At 34.7% G+C, this 12,901-nt stretch overlaps 1 pseudogene; it reads right to left on the bottom strand.

Moving 5' to 3' along the window:
- The window catches only part of LOC133032674 (serine/threonine-protein kinase TOR-like), a 41,165-nt pseudogene extending 38,734 nt beyond the window's left edge, over positions 1-2,431 (bottom strand).
- Positions 2,432-12,901: the final 10,470 nt, after the last annotated feature.

The raw sequence follows: 12,901 nt of genomic DNA, 5'->3' as shown, positions 1-12,901 counted from the left end.
CACCTTTAATGCAGGCTAAAGGTCTCATAAATAAAATTTCAGTAGCTTTTCTCCATAAGAAATAAGAATTGTATTAGATGGGCCAAGAAATACAAAAGGTTAACAAAAGACGATTAGATATCATCTTTGAGAAAGAGAAGAAGAAGAAGAAGAAGTAGGAAATGGAATTATGATATGGGATCATCTTAGATTACAACAAAAATTACTCTTTATTGAAACAAAAATCCATGTAATCAACATTAAACAAATAAAAAAGTAAAAAAAAAAAAAGTGAGGCTTACTTTTAATATTAAGACAGCAGCAAAACGACGATACTCTACCCTATCTCCACGTAGCCACTCAAGTGCGGTTTTTACCTAAAAACACAAGGCTCGTCAGATGCTCACTTCTTTAAAAGCACACAGCTAGATCAAAGGAGAACTGTGAAATGAAAAAACAAACCTGATATTCCACCTCATCTGCAGTCATTGCTCCACCAGCCCTTGCTAGATGACCCAAAACCCGGCTGGCTAGTTCCAGATTATCAGGATCACGCTTTACTTCAAACACAGTTCGCATGTAATTAGAAAATTTAGAGACCTTGGAAGCATTCTCTCCAAGAGCAACATCTATCAGTTCATCTATAGCTCTTAAAGCTCCCAAATTTTCTGCCACGTCATTACTTTCCAAAAGAACAGAAATCCTATCATACAACTGATCCATGAAACGTGAAAAGGCTTCTCCACTAAGATCACGAGCTTCTTCCTCCAAATGTTTCTTAAAAGCTAAAGAAGCTCCATCCTGAAAACAGAGTTTTAATTTAAGAAAATGACACAAATATTAAAAGTTACAAAATAATGAACAAGCAAATAGCACACTAAGCAGATATTAGGACCACACCAATGAATGTATATCCAAAGATGTCAAATCATTCATATGCCAGATTACTTGTGGAAGCAGATACCAAGAAGGCTCATTTGGTATAGTTTTTGTTTTAATTTTTAAGTTTTGTAATCACTGTTGGCATATTTAGTTTAATTGAATTTTTAAAATCATAAAAAGTAATTTTATAAAATTTCATTAAAATTCAAAATAACAATATTCATTTAATAAGAACTTTTTAAAAAGCGTGCAAAGACTTACTGCCTTGAAAAAGATGAAGATTAGGAAAAGAAAACACATTTAAAATTCATCCAAAAACCAGCTTTTCAATTTCATAAAGATAAAATGTGTCAAAAACTACACATCCACATGGTAGAACATAAAGATAAAATATGTCAAAAACCAGCTTTTCAATTTCATAAAGATAAAATGTGTCAAAAACTACACATCCACATGGTAGAACATACGAAAATGGCTGCAGCAATTATAAGCCAAACCTATTCACAAACAGTTACATAACAACAAATACATGACCAGGATGCTGTTCTCAAATCCAACAACTGAATTCAAATTCAAAATAAGAAATAATATTTGATTAAAATTTGTTCTTTTTTTAATGGCAAAATATCTTATAACAATTCTAGAAATAATATTTTAATTTAAATCTTACAGATAATTTACAATTGATTTACTGCACATAATTTATGTAGAAGTGAGAAAGCATAGTTCTCAATAATAACACTCTTCTTCCCCATTAGGGTGATCTCAAATCCTTATCTGCGTGTATAAGCTCATTTTTCACATGCCTTTCAATACTCAAAACTTCATTAGTTTCTGCACTACATTGGCACGCCTAAATAAATACTGACAGTACCTTTTTCTCATAATTAAGCCGAACAGGTGAAAACTGAAGAAAAACTAAGCTTGAATTGACTACAATGTGACTTTTTTCCTCCAGAAATCAACATTTCATTAAGCAGAATAATTCCGAACAAAAGAAATTAAGCATGAATTGACCAAAACATGACTAATTATTCCTCCAGAAGTCAGCATTTCATTAAACATAACCACAAAGCAGAAAGAACTATTAATTCATCAACAGCGCAATTACCTTGGGGTTGCCGCGGGTGCAGAGGTCAGCAAGAATTCGACTAAGCGCATCAGAGCTGGTTCCAGTAGGTCCTCCAGCGGAGGCGGAGGCACCATAACGGAGGGATTGAGCCGAGGATGCCATGTGGCTTCCTCAAAACCCTAAACCCCCAATCTCTCGCTCGGCTCTGTCTAGGAGAGAGAGAGGCTGTGTCGATGATAAATAAAAAAGAAAAAATAAATATATGTATATTTCAGATCTCTACTCCAATGGCGTCGCAGTAGTTATGGTAAACCCTAGAAGTGGAGGGAGGTAGGGTGGTGAAGGATGTGGATGATGGTGCGTCAGAATTACGCTGGGTAATGTTTTTGTCTACTGTCTAGTAATCATATTGCAGTGATGATATGATACCCACCAACATTGACACCAACGGTACGGTACTCATGGCACATGTGCTTTTCTGTCTCTCTCTCTCTTCTTTTTGACTCGTTTCCTTTTCTTAAGTAAACGCTCCGATGCGCTGCGTCACAAAGTATTGAATGCCTATAGAGCATTAACAAGGGTGATTGACTGATTGGGAATTTGGGAATTAGGAGATGTTATATTGTCGTTTCTTACCTGTTTTCGTCGTTAAGGCCTGTTATAATTTACAAATATTTGCAGCATAACAAATTCTAACATGTAGAAACTTGATCATTTTTAGCAGCAACTACTAAAATTACTAAAAAATACATGATTATGTTAGCATTTATTAGTATGGAGAGTGACTTTAAGCTAATGGTCAATTCTATCACTAGGTGGACCCTAGTTGTAATAGAGTCATGTCCTCTTTTGTTAGTTGTTTATTTCGTAGTATTTCTAGAATTTATAATTTTATGACCCATAACATAATTAAGTGGGTGTTTACCTACAACCGGTTTGGTCAACTTTCTACCTCCGCCATTTTTAAAAACAGATTATGTAATGACTGAGAGGTCTAAATTTTCTATATAATGAACATTTTCCTTTCAAAACAAAATGTTAGCATTTAAGGTAGTAAAGGTAGTAAGTAGGATAAGTTGGGTGTCACCTCCTAATTGTGTCACATCATAAAAACTAATGGTTCAAACTTAAAAGAGATATAAGTATAATTCCATAGTGACTTTCAATAGTTTTGCCGTTAAAAACAAAATTACTCTCCTTTCCAAACAAACAAAAACTTTTGATAGATATACAGTAAATAACCATATAGTTTTTACTCCCCGTGACTTGGAGTCATGCTCATCTATTCGTGTTGTTTAATTGTGAACTTTTAAATCTTTGAACAAAAGTTTTGCCAAAGTTGAGGAAGCAAATGTTGCTAGAGCTAAAGCTTTTTCTTTGAATGGCAATTGGAAGAAGAAGTATCGTCGTGGAAAGAGCAAGAAAAGGGACGAAGAAGAATGCCAACAAGCTCTCTAAGAAGAACAAAGCTGCAAAGAACTTCAAAAAGAAGGCATTAAAAGGAACTTGCTTTCATTATGGAGTGGATGGTCATTGGAAAAGAAATTATCCTAAGTATTTGGCCGAATTGAAAGACAAAAAGAAAGGTAAATTTGATTTACTAGTTTTAGAATCTTGTTTAGTGAAAGATGATTGTTCATCTTGAATAATATATTCTGAAGCCACTGATTGTGTTTGGTTTTCATTGCAATCTCTTAGTAATCCAAGGGAGTTGGCTCCTGGAGAAGTACTCATGGGAGTCGGAAGTGAGCATGAAGTCTGAGTGCAAACTGTTATACAACCACTGTAACGTCCCCGCTTCAAGCCTCCATTGAGCCCTTACACCCACAGAATGATGGCTCTTATACATGAGTATGTCACGTTAGTTGCTTCTTGGAATGACGACTGACCCTACAAACCAACACGACTGTTTCTAGCGTGCTTTGTCTTCACTTGCACACTTCTTGGGAAGACTTCCCAAGAGGTCACCCATCTTGAAATTACCCCAAGTCAAGCTCACTTAATTGTGGAGTTCTTTCTGTTGGGAATTATTTTACCAGGATCTAGATTTACTAACATGTATATTTGATTAACACCCTAAATATGAATTCTCTAAAATAATAAAATTAAACACATAAGAGTTTAGAAAATCTTACATTGATGCAGCGGAATAATATGACTCCTTCCGCTCAGATCTCTAACCCGTGTTCCTTTCTATCGCAGAGTAATAACAAGATTTAAGCCTAGATCTCCTTCAGTTTGGTTAACCACTGTCTTCCACACTATGATTGAGTACTTAACTTGCTATGTATGGGCATGGTACTCTATCACTAAGGCTAGAATTGGTGAAGAACATCAAGAGGTGCAAAATTACTATAGAAAGGAGTCTTTCATCTGCTAGTTGACAAAGAATGAAAACTAGGTGTAGAGTGGTTGAAGGGTTGTTGTTAGATGAGAATGAGAACATCATGTTCCTTTTATAGTATTTCAACTAGGGTTTAGGATTTGATTATATGGATTAAAAAAGATAAAATAATGGGCAAAAATCACACTAAGTGTTGGTAATTAATGTGGGTCTCACTAGTTACAATTTTGCCACTTTATTTCAACCATTTATCATTCTTTCAATAATGTCATATTTTCCAATTTCAATCCTATAAATGTCAAAACTATTTATTTAATAATTATAATTAATTATCAAATAAAGTGACAATTTATCTTATTTATTAATTAGACTTTACAAAGTCTCTTAATTAACAAATAAACCCCAAAACCTCCTTTCTTCATAAATAAGACATAATTTAATTTTAGAATTATAATTGATTAATTAAAACCAATTAACTGAGTCTGCAAGCAGTATTATCTCAACTAGTGTGAGGACCATGGGCCTATATAATCATGCTTCCAATAAGCAGATCTAGAATTACCAAGTAAATTCTCTAACTTATTAATTCCTCCTTGCGCCACCATAGATTTGAAATTGCACTCTTAATTATATAGAACGCTCTATATGTACCAAGATATAAATACGCTATGAATTATCCATTGTTACAATCCAAATAGTCAAAGATCCTCTATAGATGATCTACATCGAATAGGGATAAATTTACTCTTCTATCCTTCAATGTATTTTATCCTTAAAACACTTAGCTACCTATAAATGATATTTCAGTAAACTAATATAATTACTGAAATGAGATCTTAATCATTTATCTCTATTAAGCCAAGCTCTAAGAAAATCATTGTTTCACTTCTAAACACTTATAGAAGCTGTAGAAAGGTCTTAAATCTTGATACATCTTGTTAGTGTCGAGATGCAGTGAATATGAAGTGGTATGAGTGTTGGAAATATTTTACCAGGATCTAGATTTACTACCAAGTATGTTTTATTAACATCCTAATATGAATTCTAAAACAATGAAATAAACACATAAGAGTTTAAGAAAACCTTACATTGGGTGCAGCGAAATATAATGACTCATTCCATTCAGATCTCTAGCCCTTGATTCCTTTCTGTAGCAGAGCATTATCAAGATCTGAATCTGGATCTCTTTCTCTCCTTCTTTGATGCTGATTTTCCACAGTCTTACATACTATGATTGAGGTACCACTTGATGTGTGTGGGCACTACTCATTCACTCAAGGGATTTCGAAATTTAAAGAAGAAAAGAGAGAGGAAAGTGGCGCTCAGGAATTCTCTCTGAAAAGAATGAGATGCAATTGTGTGTTGTTTCCTGAAGCCATTACTTTCTATTTATATAATGCCCTCTAGGTTTAGGTTAGAATTGTGTGGCATTAAAATAATGGAAAAATAAAATGGTAAAAGCCTATGCATAATGGGCGGCCCATATAAGGGAATTGGGCCTCACTTTGCAACTTTCCCATTTTGTTATTTCTCATTCCCATTTTCTCAAAAATGCCAATTTTCCAATTTAACCATTTAAATGCCAATTATAATTATTTAATAACTTGAAAATAATTATTAAATAATATTTCCATTTAATATATTTATTAATTTAGACATATAAAATATCTTAATTAATAAATAAACTTAGAATCTCTTTTCTTTACAATTTCGTCATTGCTTAGTGAAAATTCATAGAGTAGACATAGTCTAACTTTTAGAATTATAATTGATTAATTAAAATCAATTAACTGAGTCTTACAAGCAGTATGGTCTCAACTAGTATGGGGACCATGGGTCTATATAACCGAGCTTCCAATAAGTCGAACCGAATTTACCAAGTAAATTCCCTAACTTATTAATTCCTTATTGAATCCACTCTTAGAACTTGGAATTGCACTCTCAGTCATATAGAACGCTCTATATGTTCCACGATATAGACACGTCATTAGTTATCCATTGTTATAATCCTAATTTGATCAATGATCCTCTATATAGATGATCTACACTGTAAAGGGATTAGATTACCGTAACACCCTACAATGTATTTTATCCTTAAAACACTTAACCCTGTATAAATGATATTTCAGCTAAGTAAAATGAGTACTCCACCATTTATTATCGTTTGGTTAAGCTCGAAGGAAATCATCCTTTACTTTCTATTCGCCAGATAGAAGCTATAAATTCCATATTTATGTTAGTGCTCCCACTCAATTGCACTACCGTGTTCCCGAAATGTACGTATCACCCTGACCCAAAAGTAGGCTTAACTAACAAATCAAAGAACACGAATAACACTCTTGAGATTGAACCTAATATATCAGGATTAAGATCATTTGATCTAGGATCAACAGGTGATATTGAATTGAATAGATATTACGGTAAATTTGATATATCCAATCAAAGTTCAATATCGGTCCCTTCCGATGTATACTCCATACATACGATACTGGTAAACTTTGCCAATGTCCTGGAAAGGACATAACACTTTTCCAAGGTGTAAGAATACCTATCGCTGATTATACCATGTCACTCTAAATCCAGTGTTCTGACAAATCAGGGAATAAACTTTCGAACATATAATTAAGATTATATTCCACTGTGCTGACGACACTATAATCATTAACAAATTCATATGTCCTGGACTTAAATGGAATTCATACATTATATATATAATCATGAAATAAATCATGTGAACCATACAACATAAAATGTTATTTCTGATCTTTATTAATAAGTAAATCTGATTATATTGAAATGGGTTTTATTTAGGACACAAAACCCAACAATGAGCTTTCTCGAGAATCTCATTTTTAAGTTTCGCACTACCTGAAACACAAACTCTAGTCTTATACAACAGCATCCCATTACTTGACACCGTAAAATCTTTAGCTTAACCAACTAAAACCTCTTCTCGAATTTTCACCATTTCTGGTTCAGTTAATCGAGGGGCTTTATTGCAATGTCAAATTATAAAGTTTGCCTATAACAAATTCAATACCTGATCTGACCATGTCATCTGCTAGTTGAGGTGAAATATTGATCATACTAGTTACTTGCCTGGGACTCTTTCTGCCCAGGGCATCAGCCACCGTATTAACCTTTCCGGGATGGTAAAGGATTTCACAGTCGTAATCCTTAACCTACTTTAACCAACGTCTCTGCCTCATATTCAAATCTTTTTTAGTAAAGAAATATTTAAGGCTCTTGTGGTCGGTATAAATCTCACACTTTTCTCTGTAAAGATAATGCCGCCAAATCTTCAAAGCAAAAAATACTATGGCAAATTTTAAATCATGAGTTGGGTATAACTGTTCATATTCCTTTAACTGATGGGAGGCATAAGCGATGACCCGATCGGCTTGCATCAGTACACACCTCAGACCCTGTCTAGATGCATCGTAGCAACTACAAACTTTTCTTTGTCAGATGGAAGGGCTAATACCGGAGTTGTAATCAATCTTTGTTTCAACTCTTGGAAGCTTGCTTCACACTAATCTATCCATAAAAACTATTGATTCTTCTTAGTGAGTTCCGTTAAGGGTGTTGAGATCTTAGAAAATCCCTCAACAAACCGACGGTAATAACCAGCCAGACCCAAGAAACTTCTAAATTTTGTAACTATCTTTAGTCTCGACCAATCCCTGACGGATTCAATTCCCTATATCCACCTTGATTCCATCTTTACTGATAATATGTCCGAGAAAAGACACCTGAGATAGCCAAAACTCGCACTTTTTGAACTTGGCATATCGTTTATGTTCCCGTAGTTGTTACAGAACCATCTGAAGATGTTGCTCATGCTTCGCTTCTAATTGAGAGTACACAAGGATGTTGTTAATAAATACTATAACACATATATTAAGGAAATCTCTGAATACCGTATTCATCAAATCCATAAAAGCCGCTAGAGCGTTGGATAGTCCAAAGGACATGACCGAAAATTCACAGTGTCCAACCTAATATGGAAAGTAGTTTTTGGAATGTCCTCCTCTTGAATTCTCAACTGATGATAGCCCGATCGGAGATCAATCTTAAAGAAGACTATCTTCCCTAAAGCTGATTGAACAAGTCGTCAATCATAGGTAAATGATACTTGTTCTTAATAGTCAGTTTGTTTAGTTCCTAGTAGTCAATACACATGCGTAAGGATCTGTCTTCCTTCTTAAAAAATAGGACAGGAGCTCCCCAGGGTGACACACTAGGCCGTGAAAACCCTAGGTCAAGCAATGTAACGTCCCCGCTTCAAGCCTCCATTAGGCCCTTACACCCACGGACTAATGGCTCATATACACCGGTACGTCACTCTGGCTGCTTCATGGACTGATGACTGACCCTACAGACCAACACGAGTGTTTCCAGCATGCTTTGTCCTCACTCGCACGCTTCCTGGGAAAACTTCCCAAGAGGTCACCCATCCTGAAATTACTCCCAAGTCAAGCTCGCTTAACTGTGGAGTTCTTTCTTGATGGGCTACCGAAAAACAAGATGCACCTTGTTGATATAGGTAGTACCAATCAATCCATTTAAGCTCTCTTCAACTGTATAGTCCCATACCCACACAGCTTCAGAATCATCCCACTTGACCTTCCCCAGGCGGTGTGGGATTGCACACTTACCTGGTATTTTCCCTTACGGATCATGGGACTACTGACTGTCACAATCACCCCGCATTAAGGGTTCGACGTCCTCGTCGACCACACTTCCGGCTGGGTCAAGGCTCTGATACCATTTGTAACGTCCCCGCTTCAAGCCTCCATTGGGCCCTTACACCCACGGACTAATGGCTCTTGGGCCCTTACACCCACAGACTAAAGTAAGCTTAAAAATTAATCATACCCAACTTAGAAGTTCATAGCCATTCAAGCCTCAAAAGTCTAACTCATATTCAAGTTAGAAAATAAAATCCAAAGTAAGAAATATTCATCCATGGCTGCTGCCCGTTTTTTACAGTTCAACAAGTTTGAGATATCTAAAGACAAGAAATAAGCAAAGGAAAAGAAGAAAGAAAAAGATAAAGAGAAGGTAAGAGAAATTCAAACACAAAAACTTGTGTCCTTCTCCCTTGCACTTTGGTCCCCCTTTTTTCTTCTTCCTCCTCTGTACTTCTGCAATTAATTCTCTCAAAAATGGCAGCTGCCCTCCTTCATTACATAATGGAAGATGATGGAGGTGTACTTCATTTTTCTCCTCTTTTAGTTGTTTTGTTCCTAGGGTACCAAACACTCCTCAAAATGAGAAGCCCAATTCTTTTTGCACTTTGGCCCACTAGGTTTAGTCCCCTTCCTTCCACAGCAGCCAGCTGGTGTATTTTGAGTGATTGGGATGGATTTGCTGATGTGGATAAGTGAAACTCGTGTTTCCACGTCACTGCCAGAATGCTGAATTCGCTTCAGCATTGCTTCAGCAATCTGCCCCAATTTCAGCTTGTGTTCCACTTCTTCCTTACTTCCTCTTCTTTTTCCTATCAATTTAATTCTTCCTTTTTCAACAACAAACAAGCACAATTAATTGGAAAAACACACCTAACAATACCAATTTTTACAAGACTTAAAAGTTAGCTTATTAAATAGAAAATGAAACTAAAACTAACTAAAATTAAGCAAATAAACACATTTTCACTACTCTTCCACAATACTTTTAGTTTAAAAGCATAAAAAAATAACTCTATACCATAGAGTTATCATTACAAAATGGCCCCATTGTGGGTGTGCCATGGGGCAGCATGCCACATTTGTTAGGTTATTTTTAATATTAATTTTAGATTAATTTTAGTATATTTTTAATTGAGTTTTAATCGTGTTTGGAGCATTTTTACGCTTGTTATCTTTTATTTTTGCAGATTTAAAATAGAAGAAGATTAGAAAAATATCAGAGAAAAAGATGGGAAAAAAGATAAAAATATCATGATATTTAAAATAGAGAGAACTGTGCAAGAAAATAATGCTAAAACTTCAAGCCTGAATTCGACGGTGTTCTGATTAGATTTTGGAAAAAGTCAAAACATGAAAGTTCTAGATCTCTCTTTTATCTTTCCGGAACATCTTGAATCATCCAATTCAGAGAAATATTGAGAGAGTTATGGCCAAAATACTACCAGTCAACGCAGCAGAAAAAAAATATCTCGTTTGAGGTTTCCCAAAAATTTAAATCCGAATGGGAATTTAAATATTGCGTTTTTTTCCATATTTTTAGGCCTTCAATCCCTATATAAAGGGAAGAATGGAGTTGATTTCATCAAGCAATTTCAGAGAGAAAAAAAGTGAGAGTTCAGATACAGAGTAGAGAGATCAACTGCAATACTGGAGACATACTGCTCAGGGTTTTCAGCATTCTTCTTTTCTTCTCTTCTCTATTTTTCATCTCTTTTCTATTAGTTAATATGTGTATTTGTGCTTCAATGAACATGAGTAACTAAACACTTTAATTAGGGTTAGATGGATATTGTTTAACATTGTTTTATGGTTTTAATATGATTTATTTTCCCCCTAATTTCTATGTATTCTATTTTATTTGTGCTTAATTACTTTTAATTGCCTGATCACCAATTAACTGTTTATGATTTTGATGCAAGATCTGAGAAGTGAGTGTCAAATATGCTATAGTAGAATAGAACTGAATTTCGATATAGGACGAGAGTACCTATATGGTTTAGATAGCTTATAGGGTTTCTGTGTTTAATGCCTGTTGCATGTTAAATTTATCACGAGAGTAGAAAGTTTACATGTAATTGAGGTTTATATATCTGAGAAGACTATAAATTACCTTAGTAAACCTGCTATTGCATAGGAATTAATATTAGGAAAATAATCATATTAAACCATATTCAATATAAACAATTGAAATCAACACCCTAGTTTATTAACTATCAATTTTCTCGAATCGTTGCTTCCAACTATTTTTCTTATACTTCATTGTTTTTCCTATCTTTTATTTAATCAAATAGAAGTAAAAGTTTAATTTTAACGTACTTAACTCCACTCCCTGTGGGATCGACCTCACTTCTAGTGAGTCTACTACTTGAAACGATACGTACACTTGCGTGTACAAAATATCGCTACAAGTTTTTGGCGCCGTTGCCGGGGAGTGATAGTTAATATTATTAAAAATTAAATTTTGTTCTAATTTGGTTTTTCTTTTTAGTTTTAGTATTAATTTTTTTTTTTTGTTTCAAATTTTTATCTTCTTAGTACTAATTTAGTTTTATTTTATTTTACTAATGTTTTATTGATGAGCTTGACCTGTAAGATAAATTCAGATGCTATATCTTGAGGATTTTGCCCAACAACACAATGAACCATTCTATTCTGCTTGGAGGAGATTTAAAGAGTATGGAGAGAGATGTTATCCCACTTTCTCAAGTGGGTGTTTTACGTGGCTCTTTTATAATGGACTTAATAATGAAACAAGAAGCTGGGTTGATTATGGAGCAGAGGCAACTGGAGCACCTCTATTAATGAGAGGCTATGATGTAATAAATCTGTTAAATAACATGGCAGATTTTGATTACGACTGGCATTGGGATCCATCACTTCAGGGTTGGAGTCACCAATACCCACCTTATTGCCCAAATTCATCTCAACAATCTGAAAAAGAGGAACAACTACTAGCACTTATGCAATCACTTCCAGGAGAGATTAATCGCTTAACAGACATGGTGAGATCCTTATGTGATAATTTAGTGGCTCATGATTCAGAATGTAATAATTCCAATGATGAAAATTATGAGAGTTATTGCTACAATAAAGAAGGGTCATTAGTTGAATACAAGGAAGATAATGAGCCTACAATTGAAGATCAAGATCCTTGTGAAGAGGAACTCATTGAACATGAAATCACAAGCAAGGTTATGGATAGCCAAGTGGAGAGTGAGCAACAAGAAGAAAGGTTGTTAAATGAAAGTGTAGATATTGTGATATTGGAGGATGAGGAGGCACATGACATCATTGATTCGACTTCATCAATGATATTGACAAATAAACCACTAATGAATCCATATATTTCATCTGCACCATATTATATCCTCTACAAGCCACAAAAGATTTCTCCCCAAGCTCATCATCCAAAGACTTATGTTGTTGGTGCTGACTTTGGTTCAAACTCATCGCTTGCCAAGCTTGAAGGCAAGTACAATAACAATTTTCAAGTTGTCTTGCATGACTCTTATTACGGGCGTCAACCGCTTATTGATGTGGCACCCAGGTAAGTTTCCTTTCCTTTTCCTTTAATGTCACATTGGGGACAATGTGTCACTTTAGTTTGGGGGGAGGAGTGACTTAATTTTTATTTTGAGTTTTTAAGTTTTATGTCTTTTAATTTTTAATTTTTAGTTTTTTATTGTTTTGAGTCAATTTGCTTAATATGAGTCAATTTAAAAGTAGGTAGATAGCATGATTTGAACAGTTCACTTATTTTCGAAAAATCCGTGTGCTTGGTGATATTACATTCTTGACTAATTTCAATTTTGAGCATGGAATCATATTAGGTAATTTGCTAGTAATTGAATTATTTTATGCATGTTGATTGTGGAATGTGGAAAGTTGTTTGGAAAATTCTAGAACTTGCTTGCTTGCTATTTGAGGCGA

The sequence above is a fragment of the Cannabis sativa genome, chromosome X (genome assembly GCF_029168945.1).
Source record: "Cannabis sativa cultivar Pink pepper isolate KNU-18-1 chromosome X, ASM2916894v1, whole genome shotgun sequence".
Lineage (NCBI taxonomy): Eukaryota > Viridiplantae > Streptophyta > Magnoliopsida > Rosales > Cannabaceae > Cannabis > Cannabis sativa.
This window is presented reverse-complemented; position numbering and strand designations above follow the sequence as displayed.